The following is a 13,943-nucleotide window of genomic DNA, read 5'->3' on the forward strand; positions in this document are numbered from 1 at the left end:
AAGGGTTAGAGTCCTGCTCCTTGAAGCAGCAGCTCTAGCCTTTAGCTCAGTGTGGATGTTGCCTGTAATCCATGGCTTCCGGTTGGGGTATGTACGTACAGTCACTGTGGGGATGACGTCATCGATGCACTTGTTGATGAAGCCAATGACTGATGTGGTGTACTCCTCAATGCCATAGGAAGAATCCCGGAACATATTCCAGTCTGTGCTTGCAAAACAGTCCTGTAGCTTAGTATCTGCTTCATCTAACCACTTTTTTATTGACCAAGTTACTGGTGCTTCCTGCTTACAGCAGGAATCAGGAGGATAGAATTATGGTCAGATTTGCCAAATGGAGGGTGAGGGAGAGCTTTGTACGCGTCTCTGTGTGTGGAGTAAAGGTGGTCTTGAGTTTTTTTCCCTCTGGTTGCACATTTAACATGCTGATAGAAATTTGGTAAAACAGATTTAAGTTTCCCTGCATTAAAGTCCCCGGCCACTAGGAGCGCCACCTCTGGATAAGTGTTTTGCTGTTTGCTTATGGCGGTGTACAGCTCATTGAGTGCGGTCTTAGTGCCAGCATCGGTCTATGGTGGTATGTAGACAGCAATGAAAAATACAGATGAAAACTCTCTAGGTAGATAGTGTGGTCTACAGCTTATCATGAGCTACTCTACCTCAGGTGAGCAAACCCTTGAGACTTCCTTAGATATCGTGCACCAACTGTTGTTTACATATATGCATAGTCCGACACCCCTTGTCTTACCAGACTCTGCTGTTCTATCCTGCCGATACAGCATATAACCAGCCAGCTGTATGTTGATAATGTCGTTGTTCAGCCACGACTTCATGAAGCATAAGATATTACAGTTTTTAATGTCCCGTTGTTAGTTTAATCTTCCTCATAGGTTGTCAATTTTATTTTCCAATGATTGCACCTTAGCTAGTAGAACGGCGGGCGGGGGGGTTTATTTGATAGAAGGCAGCCCGGCCTCCGTCCTCTTTTTCTCCGTCGTCTCTTCGCGCAAATGACGGGGATTTGGGCCTGTTCCCGGGAAAGCAGTATGTCCTTCACGTCAGGCTCGTCGGACTCGTTAAAGGAAAGAAAAACAGCTTCTGCCAGTTCGTGGTGAGTAATCACTGTTCTGATGTCCAGAAGTTATTTTCTGTCATAAGAGACGGTAGCAGCAACATTATGTACAAAATAGTTTACAAATATTGGCCATACCACAAACCCCTCAGGTGGCTTATTGCTATTGTAAACTGGTTACCGACGTAATTAAAACAGTAAAAACTGATGTTTTGTCATACGATATATCACGGCAGTCAGCATTCAGGGTTCAAAGCACCCAGTTTATGAATTATAATAGCACGCCTATAATACAATTTGTTGCAGCAAGCATCTGGACTAGTGGCTTTCTGGGACACAATTAACATTGCCATCACAGGTGGTCTGTTATTAGCCTACATAAAGCAAACACTCCCAAGCTGAGCATGAGCCATTATGAATCCTTGGCCTTCTTAGAGTGTAAGCCCCTGGTTACAGATTGTCAGCCTGATTTCAAAGTGCCTTGCTTCCATCCAGAGTATTACATGTTTTTTTTAGGTGTAGAAAACCACAAACAAAAGTAGCTGCAACTTCAGCAGGATTTGCTGTTATTCTGATAAGGGGCCAAAAAACTGATCGGCTTCTATGTTATGTGGAACCGACTGAAGGGCGATTATGAACACTGTGCAGTGGCTGGAGAGGATGGGACCACCGGAGTGGGGTCTCCCATTGATGAAGACAAGAGAGGCTTTGAACCTGGTTGCATTCATTCCCTTTCGCATTGGCTGGCCACAGAAATCTCAAAGCAATAGGGGTACCAATGCGTAACTGTGGGCATCATCATTGTCACCCCAATATTGTTTCTGACACTTTGTGTGCGAGCCAGAAAGGGTTCACTTTTCCATATGGAATAAATACAGTTTGTTGTAATATTGTTGTTTCTCTTTTAAACTAATAGTACAGCCCACACAATCATTATATTTTGTCATTTAGCCTATAGTGGTTTATTTTTTGAATTGTGTATTTTCGTTGAATACCAATGTAAATTCTAAAAATACAGTCGTCCATAAAGTGGCACCCATGAAACAAAAGATCCTGTTTCACTAGCACACTCCAGTCTAGGGCGTATAGCTCCTCCCTGTGTGTAGCGGGTGACAGCTGGGATCGCTGTGCACTAGTAAGAAGGCTTCATCTCGAAATAGGATGACCTGCAGCTTTTGTAGCGGGACTGAGTTCGCTTTCCACGAACGGTTCGGAATCCTCAATTGTTAGTTATTGGATGCCAGGTTGGTCCTGCTCAGTTTTCTCAAAGGAGTTTTTAAAACCGCTGGGTTTCAAGTGGATTTCCGATGGATATTCCGACTTGAAGAGTTGTGTAGGCTACAAGCGCGGCATGTAACAAAAAAAATCTCAAGAGGTTTAGAAAAGTAGCGTTTCGCATTGTTTTTTCGAAATGATCATTGTCTGAGCTGCTTTATGAACATTATTTTGAATGGATTAATAAAAGGACGAACGATACATTTACCTCAAGGCATTTCCATTCATGAGCTGAAGGTATTGTATTTTTATTCTCTAACTTTGTATGTGCATAATAGTAGCCTATTTATTTGGAACCTATGGCTATAATGTTTTCCCAATCACTACTAGGACAAGTGCACAACTAGGCGCCTGCAACAAGGTAACTAACTATACGTCACTTCAGTAACTTTATAATTCTTTATTTCTGTTGCAGTTAATGAATAACAATTCATTGGGGAAATGTATAATTATTTCGTAAAGATAATAGTTATTTTGCCAATTTAAATATGTGATGTTTGTGCGTAAATACGTATTTACGCGTATTTATCCAAGCTGTTTCAGGTCCATTCCATTGCATTTAGAATTACTGCGTGCTTGCAAAGCTTCAGAAAATAGCCTATATGTTATTATAGACAACTCTGCGACAATTTCCCCAGGTGATGAAAGCGTTTATAATTTCAACGCCTGTCATTTATGGGGACAAACTCTCCATTGCTTTTAGTGTGCTGTGAACTGATAGGCTACAGGACTCAGCATTATAAACTACTTGGATAATTTCTCTGCCCTTCGTTGTTGGCCCCTCCATGGTAGCGTAATGTAGAGATGCAATTCTCATGTGTGAGAAGACAGACAGGCATTTCAATGTTCAGTGTTGGCAAAACGAATATATCACCTGTGTCTTTCCGGTATAATACGGTATTTCAATGTATAGGCCTTTATCTGTCTTCAACACGAATCATACATTATTTATGGTTGTGGAGTTAATTGTAGCTATTTCATTAATTTCGTTTCATTTTTATCTACCCACAATTCAGACTGAAATGTCTTAACTGGTGTAATATGGTTGTAGTTACATCACTTCTCTCCCACACACACACACACACACACACACACACACACACACACACACACACACACACACACACACACACACACACACACACACAGAGAGAGGAGTGAAGCATTGTCCACACAGGGTTTGTTGAGTGACTCCAGGCTTTAAAGGCCATTTCAGGGCGGGTCACTGTTGTAATTGCTCCATTGGACACATGTGTTATCAAATATGTTTTACATGTAATGTATTTCCTTTAGAAAGGGATATGGCTGGTGCAACATATGTCACGGGTCACTACTTCAACGTAGTACATAACATAAATATAACAGAATATTTCATGTTCATATAACCATTTTTTGGTCATTTTGCTCCATGTTGAAATTTCTCTTTGACTTTTCCAAAATTCTTAAATTGGGTTACAAGCAAATAAATAAATTCCCTGTAAATCAAAAAAGTTTGTTCATTAACATTAAATACCTCCAAACACAATTTTTACAAAAAACATTCACATTTGTGACCCATTTCAGGAAACTAGGCATATGTCACGGGTCACTACTTCACATAAAATACAAGCTTAGTCATTTCAAATTTCGCTATATAAGACCAATTTGAGCCAGTCAGTCACATTTATTGACCACAATATTGTAACCAAATGACGATCATTGTATCAATGGAAACCTTAAGTTTAATCTTGTATAATGAATACAACAGAACACATTAACTGGAATGACATTCACTCTCACGGATGGCCAAAAAGAACAAACTGAAAGCCACGCCCCCAATAAGCTATGCCTCTAACTCTTCTGATTGCCCCCAATGTTACATTGCCCCAACCGCTATACAATGAGCATGCGCATGAGGTGTCGAAAGCAATTTAGAAGCATTCATTAAATTTAATGAACCAAAACATAACGTTAGAACACACCATTCAATTAAAGCACTTCAGATGAACAACAGCGCCATCTCACTTTTTACAGTGATATCCTGGAAGCTGTGTTTAGGTGCAGTACAGAGGCCCCATGCAACACCCAGGGCTGCTAACACCTCGGCTCTCTCAGCCATTTCTCCCTCTCCTCAACCAGTTTGAAGACGTCTGGCTTGCTGTATTTGCAAAGGGACTCTAGTCAAGGGATGTTTCTCAGTGTGTATAGATGCTTCATGGCCTGTGTGTTGATAACATCAAAACAATGAGGAATAGCCTGTGAACAAAAATATATATATATATATTTTTTTTACAGTAATATGTGATATTTGAGGGAATTACTTTTAAGATGAGAGGGTCTTGTAAAAACACATTGATAGGAAAAAAGTATATAATCCATTATTTCATGAAATCACAAAAAAATATTTGATGCGTTTCCATCCTCTTCACTAGCCCATGGAGATAAGGTCTAACAGTTAAGTTGAGATACTAGAGAAGATATGTACTGTAGGTAGGCTATCCGTGTGTGGAATACAATCCAGTATTGCTACAGTGGTGCGCAATAATCCTGGAGCCATTTTGAAACACCTGCCATAAATGCTAGACTGTTTACAAGATATACATGAAAAGCGGATCATGCTGCCATTGATGTATGTGTACATGTGTGCCTGTCACTGTGTGACTAACTACCTTTGGAGAAAGCATCGTTTTTTTTGTCACACAGAAAAAAGGGGAAACACAAAACATCAGCATGCATTGTGGGTAACCACTGTTTGGAGCAATGCTCTGTGGAGCATTTGATCTGCAGCTTCCTAACAATAGCAATGAGGTTGGCATTGTGTGTGACTGATGTGGATTTGTCACACTGGTGTGCTTGTATACGCTGTGCAGGGGTGTAAGTTGGTATTTACATTTGTCAGTCAAGGACAGATGGACGTGCTCGGTATTGAATAATTGATAAATGGCATGCCTATGTGAAATGAATTGCACTCAATTACGCAAAGCGAGGCCATGTTAATCATTGATTCAAATTCAGTGTCAATACGGTAGGTCGAGTAGAATTGTGTATTTATGCATTTTTTATGATTGCATGTTTAATTCATGTTCATCCAGTGTGATTTAGAATTTATTGTAATCAATTAGAGTGTATGAGAGCATTACAATCCTCACACTCATCAAAATGTGATTTATTTATGATATATATATATATATATATATATATATATATATTGTGTGTGTGTGTGTACACACAGTATATTAGAGCATTGAAAATTGTAGTTGTAAATTATGCTTCAATCATTTAAAAAAACAGCTTTCATTGCATTTTATTCGACCTCCATTAGTAGTCCACTGATAGCAGAATCATATACATTTTAATACCATAATCCTGTGGGGAAATTACATCTCAGATATGGGATATAGGCTATGTTTCAATGTGAACATTAACCGGTCTTCGCTCTAGCGCCTTTCACCTTTTTGCTAAATGGAAAATTCAAATTTTGTGTGTCTATGGGGATATTTTCTTCAAAAACTCATTTTCCATGAGCATCTCTCTGTGTGCCTCCTGCTGATAGAAAATGATAAACACCTAGCATCCTCCAACCACCCCCACAATAGAATGGTGTCATACTCAGGTGAAACCAATAGCGTGCTGGTGTTCAGAAGCTGCATGGCATTTAGAGAAGGTTTTCTTCCGCTCATCAGTCCCCTTATTGCAAATATCATGACATCATGTTTTGTGGGAATGCTCCACTCTAAGGTGAAATCGCATCCCGTTATATTAAAAACCTGACCATTGATCTGACAATAATGAATTAAATGAAATGTATTTGGTTGTGGGAGATATGGTTCATTCTGTTCTGTACATTACGCCTCATTTCAAGTGTACTGATTTGTTAACATCGTTGCTGTTGTAGCTTAGCCTCTGTTTCTCACCTTGCGTTAACTCCCCAGGCACTCAATACACTATATATTTTTTTTAATTAGTAGGCCTTGTGTAAAATTCCCTTCCCTTAGACTCATTAAATTAACATAATTGAGGGCATTTTTAGTGCCAGAAAAGCCAAAGGCATACAATATGAAGCTTTTGGACAGAACCTCTTAAGTCAATGGCTGAATTGGCAGACTGTCTGTTGGCATGTTCACTGTTGCTCTTTGGCAAGACTTTGTTTATGGAAATGTATTAAATGAAATTGTGATGAGAGGAGAGTTGACGTAGCCAAACTGCTTGTATCATAGACGTTATCAGAGATGATCCACCTGTCTCTGCAATGGGGTTTTATTGTCTGCAAACAAACTAGAAACTGTCGTAGATAGACAAGTGTTGATAAGGGTCTAATGTGATGCCAGACATCCCATAGCCTTTGGTATGTAAATAGTTAAATGTCCTGAATGTGTACTGTACTTATACAGGTATGTGGCCATGAGTCACAAACGCTGCTCGCTGTGAACACTCATTATGAACAACTGTGGCTTCCGGTTATGGTTAGCTCATTGGCTGCTTCCTGTTATGGTTAGCTCATTGGCTGCTTCCTGTTGTGGTTAGCTCATTGGCTGCTTCCGGTTGTGGTTAGCTCATTGGCTGCCCATGAAGTATGCATTGATGCTCATGTAGGACTACATGGTTCTACAGCAGCCTGTCCTGTGGGTGTTCAATGCCTCTTTGTTGAGGGGGTGTTCAATGCCTCTTTGTTGAGGGGGTGTTCAATGCCTCTTTGTTGAGGGGGTGTTCCATGACTCTTTGTTGAGGGGGTGTTCAATGCCTCTTTGTTGAGGGGGTGTTCCATGACTCTTTGTTGAGGGGGTGTTCCATGACTCTTTGTTGAGGGGGTGTTCCATGACTCTTTGTTGAGGGGGTGTTCCTTGATCCTGTGTTGAGGGGGTGTTCCATGACTCTTTGTTGAGGGGGTGTTCCTTGACTCTGTGTTGAGGGGGTGTTCCATGACTCTTTGTTGAGGGGGTGTTCCATGACTCTTTGTTGAGGGGGTGTTCCATGACTCTTTGTTGAGGGGGTGTTCCATGACTCTTTGTTGAGGGGGTGTTCCTTGATTCTGTGTTGAGGGGGTGTTCCATGACCCTGTGTTGAGGGGGTGTTCCATGACCCTGTGTTGCGGGGGTGTTCCATGACCCTGTGTTGAGGGGGTGTTCCATGACCCTGTGTTGCGGGGGTGCATGTTGCCTGCGTCGCAAGGCCCTCTTTCCTCCTTCCGTGCCGCGGTGTGTGGCGGTGAATCACAGAGAGGGGCGTACATCTGTCCCCCTCCCCAGGCCCACCGCGATTGGCACAGCATTTCTCATCTATTAATCATGGAGGCTGCTCTCTTGTTCGGTTGCCATAGTTTCAGGGTCTGAGATGGTGTTGGGGTGCCTGGAGAAGGCCAGGAGAGATTGCAGGGCAGCACTCGGAGCAGCCTCTCTACCTGGGTGTGTGCTTGAAGAGGCAAAATGGTTTACAATTTCATCTCAAAGCAGTATGCTCCCTCTATAGAAGGAGGAATAAAATGTAAGGAGGGTTTCACAGTAGAGCTCATACCTGGAATCATGTGTCCTTCACTGAAGAGGCTGAAGCTATGTCTACTGTAAACCAAACAAGCCTTATTGTCCTTTGTTTACGATGGGTGACTCAGAGATAGAATTGGCTTCCACTATTACACAGAATGTGTTCGGAGAGATTGTTGTTGTCTGGTTATTTTTTTTAAAGTGGATGTTGGGGAGTTTCGAGGAGACCACTTTCCAAAATAAAATGTATTTTTTCTATCAGTATGTTGAGATGATCAGTGTTGAACATTTATTTTTGAATTCCTCTAAGATGGTCTTTCTTGGTCATGTTGTACCTCCCAAAGGAGTCTGTAAACTCTGCTGCCTTGTAATGATTTAATGTGGCCATATTGTTGCTGTGCTTCATCACATTACACCTTGCCAGTGGGTATTTTCAGCGGAACTAGTGCCTAGTGGCAAAATCAGTCTCTAATCATGGGACTTTCTTCATGGCCTTTCATGTGGGCCACATTAAGAAGAAAGAACCTTGTCATTGTAAGTGCCATTGGGCTGAAATCCAAGCCTAGTGGGATTTAGACGCTGCAATTCTCTCATCTGAGTGACCTTTCTGGAGGGAGTCATACCATGGGTTTACAATGGAGAAATGGGCTGTTTGCTCAACTTACCCATTTAGATGTTTTATGGCTTTGAAGTGATATGATTGTAGACTCAGTGACATCATCTTGTTATCATTCCCCAGTGCAGGTGACTGGTGTGGGTGCAGGGCTGCTGGACTCTAGAAGGGTTAGCTGACAACATAATGAAAAGGATGTTCGCGCATCGATGGGGCAGAAGTGTGTTCTCATTCTGGACGATCACATAGGTACCAACAATGACAAGAAGCTGCCATGTTGGGAATCGCAGGTGGCTCATTTCAGCTCATTGGATCTTGTTATTGATATCATGTCTTGTTTTGAGGTGTTTTGACTGATGTCATGTCAGTGCTAATATTGCAAAACATTTGCTAGCTAGCTAACCAACAACTGTAACAATGTATTTAAGAGTCAACAAGTGCTCATTGTGCAAATGTATTTGTTTTCAATACAGTTTGGAAAGGAAATATAGTTTATATGTTGACATTAATCCTTTGATTCTAAGCCAAACCGCCAGTTCTGCTCCACGGTTAAATAACCCCACCCGTCTATTGTAGGTATTGATATTTGTGTGGAGAAATGCACCTTGTGTAAAGTGATATGTGATTGATGTTACTCCCAAAGGTCAGGTCTATCTCAAAAGCTTATCAAAGCACACCCGTGGTTAGTAAGTGTTATTTAATACATCAGATGTCATTTGTAATGCCCTCCCAAGTCATGTCAACTTTCAGACGATGACAGAGTATTTGCAATAGTGCTTTATGAGGTATTTCCACATTTCTAAGTTTACCCATATGAAAGCAATCTCAGCAATTTACCAGTTGTACAATTGGACTACATGGTTCTACAGCAGCCTGTCCTTATGTAAAGATACATTTGTAAACCTAATTGACAAATAGATTTTTCATTAACTCTAAAGAATGTTACTAAAGACATACAATAAAAAATATTCACCACAAAGAAATGTATTCACCATCCCTCAAATCTGGGGGAAAAACGGGTCTTACTACTAGGGCACAGTTGTTGGTAGACTACATTAAGAGAACCACCTGAACCCCCCTCCAATCAGGACAAAAAAGTGAACAGTAATACCTCTGTCTGTACATTTATGACATATCTAGTGAACAAATTGCAGCCATGTGGCGTGGTCATGTGACTGATAGTAGAAGCACACGACCACAAGGCCCCCAGTGTTTCAGCACTAGTTCCTGCCTGTCCGTCATCTCATGTGGAGCGGTGGGCTGGGAACACTTATCATCACTCTCACAGAGGCCACACAATGCCCTCGCTCACGTTTCACTCATCCAAGAGAGGAACAGCTAGGTTCCGTGGCCAGCCCTGATTAAATGTATGGCAGCGGATGCTGTATTGCTTCATACATAGTGATGTGTTCATTGTCTCAATTCTGATTTTATTAGTCGCGCTGCACGTTTCATTCATGTCTTTACAGCCTGTGTACAACTGACAAATCTGCTCTTTATTGATAATGCTGCTAAGACAATTCAACGCTAGCTGATTTAATTGGGTTTGGAGACAGTATTAAGATGCATGGCCCTGTGGGTAGTCTACTGATGTAGCAGTCAGAGGGAATATGGTTTGACTTCAGAAACAGTTGGATAATCTGGTAGACCGAGCATTCTGTCATTTGTTTTCTTCCCCATGCTGTTCATATAACAGTTCAAACACGTTCCTCAACGACAGTCCATTTTAAGTAGCTAGTGAATTAGGAAAAATTACCATCAGCAATTCATTAGTCACCCTCTCTTAGGTTACGGCGGGCTCCCCTGTCAGCTGATTATTGCATGTTGAGCTAATTCAAGGTAACCAGAGAGGAAGGGAGGAGATGATCTCCAGGCACCGCAGCACAGCTCCCGTTCATCATCTGACCTACATAAGAGAAGAATCCTCTTGTATTGTTGTTTCTGGAGAACAGTACCTCTCTCTACCACTCCCTTCAGGGTGCTGTGAGGGTTTATGTCCCTCTGAGGTGCAGCCTGCCTGCGTCCATACTGGGTTTGTGTCCCAGTGCCAGCTAGCTAGCTAGCTAAATTCCCCTGCATGGTTCATATAGGGAGATGTTATCTAAAGCAAACACCATTTCATGCAGCCTCTGCAGATAAGGTGGGTTGTTGCTGTTAAATAGTGGTGTCGTTGTGCAGTCACTAATTTCTCACGCTAACAGGTGAATGGCTTAATGTGGCCTTGTGTTCCACAGGCTGGCTGCTCATGACTGTGGCTGAGACATTGGTAAGTGAATGGTCAAAGATAACGGACACTGTATTTAAGGTGACGTGATGTTGAATCAAGGTTTTCACTTCCAAAATATTGTTTTGATCATTGAAGTAATTAGCCAATGATTGGTGTAAGAGTTGGCCATATTGTCACGCCATGTCATTCCATGAAAGTGGAGATTAATTGAGTTACTGATTTCCAATAGTTTGATGCTCCTTCTCATTATTTTCTGGAAGTCATCTGCTTTATAACTAGTATCATCCTAGAAGTCTCACCTAGATGTAGCTACTGTATCTCAGGAAAATCAGATACAGTATCTCTCAGGAAAATCAGATACAGTATCTCTCAGGAAAATCAGATACAGTATCTCTCAGGAAAATCAGATACAGTATCTCTCAGGAAAATCAGATACAGTATCTCTCAGGAAAATCAGATACAGTATCTCTTAGGAAAATCAGATACAGTATCTCTCAGGAAAATCAGATACAGTATCTCTCAGGAAAATCAGATACAGTATCTCTCAGGAAAATCAGATACAGTATCTCTTAGGAAAATCAGATACAGTATCTCTCAGGAAAATCAGATACAGTATCTCTCAGGAAAATCAGATACAGTATCTCTCAGGAAAATCAGATACAGTATCTCTCAGGAAAATCAGATACAGTATCTCTTAGGAAAATCAGATACAGTATCTCTTAGGAAAATCAGATACAGTATCTCTCAGGAAAATCAGATACAGTATCTCTTAGGAAAATCAGATACAGTATCTCTCAGGAAAATCAGATACAGTATCTCTCAGGAAAATCAGATACAGTATCTCTTAGGAAAATCAGATACAGTATCTCTCAGGAAAATCAGATACAGTATCTCTCAGGAAAATCAGATACAGTATCTCTCAGGAAAATCAGATACAGTATCTCTCAGGAAAATCAGATACAGTATCTCTCAGGAAAATCAGATACAGTATCTCTCAGGAAAATCAGATACAGTATCTCTTAGGAAAATCAGATACAGTATCTCTTAGGAAAATCAGATACAGTATCTCTCAGGAAAATCAGATACAGTATCTCTCAGGAAAATCAGATACAGTATCTCTCAGGAAAATCAGATACAGTATCTCTCAGGAAAATCAGATACAGTATCTCTCAGGAAAATCAGATACAGTATCTCTCAGGAAAATCAGATACAGTATCTCTTAGGAAAATCAGATACAGTATCTCTCAGGAAAATCAGATACAGTATCTCTCAGGAAAATCAGATACAGTATCTCTCAGGAAAATCAGATACAGTATCTCTCAGGAAAATCAGATACAGTATCTCTCAGGAAAATCAGATACAGTATCTCTTAGGAATGGTTGTGTTTGTTGGAGAGTAACAACCAGTCTAATTACAGGACCCCATATGTCTCACCTCCACCATGAGTATAATAAGACGTGACTTTCTATTTGAGTGCTCATTGCTTTCCCCTAAGGCAGTGTAGACAGTTATTACTGCATCACGGTAATTTCCATGGCTGTAATGCTGGACTAATTGCTAGAGTAAATACTACCTCTGCATCGGTCTACAATATTTCCTGAATGGAAGTGTGAACGACGCGTGCCTCTAGTATTTCCACACAGTTTTAGTCTCTAACTCTCCTTGCCACTATATTGAAATTGAAAAGAGCTTGTTTAAGTTTCATTTAGTTTTGTTTAGTTACATTTATTTGCACCAAAGAAAACAAGTGATAAACAACAATACAGATTTAAAAAAATGAGGTTGTAAGCCCAAGGGCTGGCTTTACAATCAGTACAAAAATAAAAAAGGTTTGTTAAAACAGATAACAAAACCTACAAATTATAAATGTATAAATGAATTGATCAGTAATCACAAAGTATTTGTTTTGTTTAAATGTTTGTGTGCATATGTGTGTGGGAGAGTTAGTCTCCATGGAGGAGATTATTGACAGTCTGACCCTCAGTCTTCGCTTGAAGTTATTTAGGGATGATGAAGTTTTGGCAATGTGAAGATAAGAATTCCAGAGTATGGTACCTCTGTATCTGATAGAGACTATGTGAGATGCAGCAGTGGGGAGGGTGAAGGTTATCACAGTGTCTTGTGTTATTGTAATGAGGTCTGTGTGTAGCTTGTGTAGAGGAGTCAGGCGCAGGACAGCAGATATGAATAAATAAACGTAATTTACTCAAAATAGACAAATATAATACAATAAAGCGTCCCACATAACGGACCGTCTTACATACAAACAATTACTCACAAACAAACATGGGGAACAGAGGGTTAAATAATGAACAAGTAATTGGGGAATTGAAACCAGGTGTGTAAGACAAAGACAAAACAAATGGAAAATGAAAAGTGGATCGGCGATGGCTAGAAGGCCGGTGACGTCGATCGCCGCCCGAACAAGGAGAGGAACCGACTTCGGCGGAAGTCGTGACAGTTATATACACTACCGGTGAAAAGGTTTAGAACACCTACTCATTCCAGGGTTTTTCTTTATTTTTACTATTTTATACATTGTAGAAAAATAGTGAAGACATCAAAACGATAAAATAACACATATGGAATCATGTAGTAACCAAAAAAAGTGTTAAACAAATCAAAATATATTTGAGATTCTTCAAAGTAGCCACCCTTTGCCTTGATGACAGCTTTGCACACTCTTGGCATTCTCTCAACCAGCTTCATGAGGTAGTCACCTGAATTGCATTTCAATTAACAGGTGTGCCTTCTTAAAAGTTAATTTGTGGAATTTCTTTCCTTAATGCGTTTGAGCCAATCAGTTGTGTTGTGACAAGGTAGGGGTGGTATACAGAAGATAGCCCTATTTGGTAAAAGACCAAGTCCATATTATGGCAAGAACAGCTCAAATAAGCAAAGAGAAACGACAGTCCATCATTACTTTAAGACATGAAGGTCAGTCAATACGGAAAATTCCAATAACTTTTTAAGTTTCTTCAAGTGCAGTCGCAAAAACCATCAAGCGCTATGATGAAACTGGCTCTCATGAGGACCGCCACAGGAATGGAAGACCCAGAGTTACCTCTGCTGCAGAAGATAAGTTCATTAGAGTTACCAGCCTCAAAAATTGCAGCCCAAATAAATGCTTCACAGAGTTCAAGTAACAGACATATCTCAACATCAACTGTTCAGAGGAGACTGTGTGAATCAGGCCTTCATGGTCAAATTGCTGCAAAGAAACCACTAATAAAGGACACCAATAAGAAGAAGAGTGCATGAAATGAAATGAAATGTATGCATTCACTACTGTAAGTCGCTCTG

General features: G+C 40.6%; 1 protein-coding gene across 4 annotated transcripts in view; it reads left to right on the forward strand.

The window, feature by feature from the left end:
* The first annotated feature begins 2,186 nt into the window (after positions 1-2,186).
* Positions 2,187-13,943, forward strand: part of LOC106585847 (semaphorin-6A) — a 107,530-nt gene continuing 95,773 nt past the window's right edge. For all 4 annotated transcript variants that reach the window (XM_014172532.2, XM_014172534.2, XM_014172533.2 and 1 more), the window contains exon 1: positions 2,187-2,581. The gene's annotated coding sequence lies outside the window, so the exon portion shown is untranslated. The remainder of the gene's footprint in view (positions 2,582-13,943) is intronic.

This window comes from Salmo salar, chromosome ssa24, assembly GCF_905237065.1.
Source record: "Salmo salar chromosome ssa24, Ssal_v3.1, whole genome shotgun sequence".
Taxonomy (NCBI): Eukaryota; Metazoa; Chordata; class Actinopteri; order Salmoniformes; family Salmonidae; genus Salmo; species Salmo salar.